Genomic DNA, 487 nt, shown 5'->3' with positions numbered 1-487 from the left:
GCGAGCTGCTCTGCTGTGACCTTCTGTAATGTTGGATGGAAAACATGGAGCAGCCCGAGAAGACTGTACTGCTGATCTCTGATCAGGTTCAGCTCCCTGAACGAAAGCAGAACCAGCAGACTGACATCTTGGTTCTCCAAGCCCTCTGCCCAGTCCAGAGAGAACTTCTGCACTGAGAAGGTTTTTCCAACGCCAGCGACACCGTTGGTCAGAACCACTCTGATGGGTCTCTGCTGGTCAGGTAAGACTTTAAAGATGTCGTGGCACCTGATTGGAGCGTCATGGAGGGTCTCCATCTTGGAAGTTGTCTCCAGCTGCCTCACCTCATGTTGGGTATTAACCTCTTCACTCTGTCCCTCTGTGATGTGGAGCTCAGTGAAGATCCTGTTGAGGAGGGTTCCACTTCCTGTTCCATCAGTTCCTTCAGTCACATGTTCACATCTGCTCCTCAGACTGATCTTATGTTGATGTAAAACCTCCTGCAGAC

The 487-nt window shown here is 50.7% G+C and overlaps 2 pseudogenes across 1 annotated transcript in view; both read right to left on the bottom strand.

Annotated features, from left to right (window-relative positions):
- Window positions 1–487, bottom strand: part of LOC147817217 (NACHT, LRR and PYD domains-containing protein 12-like) — a 103,706-nt pseudogene that overhangs the window by 8,926 nt on the left and 94,293 nt on the right. The gene's annotated exons all lie outside the window — the stretch shown is intronic.
- Window positions 1–487, bottom strand: part of LOC147817222 (uncharacterized) — a 3,339-nt pseudogene that overhangs the window by 2,483 nt on the left and 369 nt on the right.

This window comes from Seriola lalandi, unplaced genomic scaffold (genome assembly GCF_002814215.2).
Source record: "Seriola lalandi dorsalis isolate HSWRI2012SDOR001 ecotype SW California unplaced genomic scaffold, Sedor1 jcf7180002054987, whole genome shotgun sequence".
In the NCBI taxonomy this organism is placed as follows: Eukaryota; Metazoa; Chordata; class Actinopteri; order Carangiformes; family Carangidae; genus Seriola; species Seriola lalandi.
Note: the sequence above shows the minus strand (reverse complement) of the source record. Positions and strands in the feature narration are given on the sequence as shown.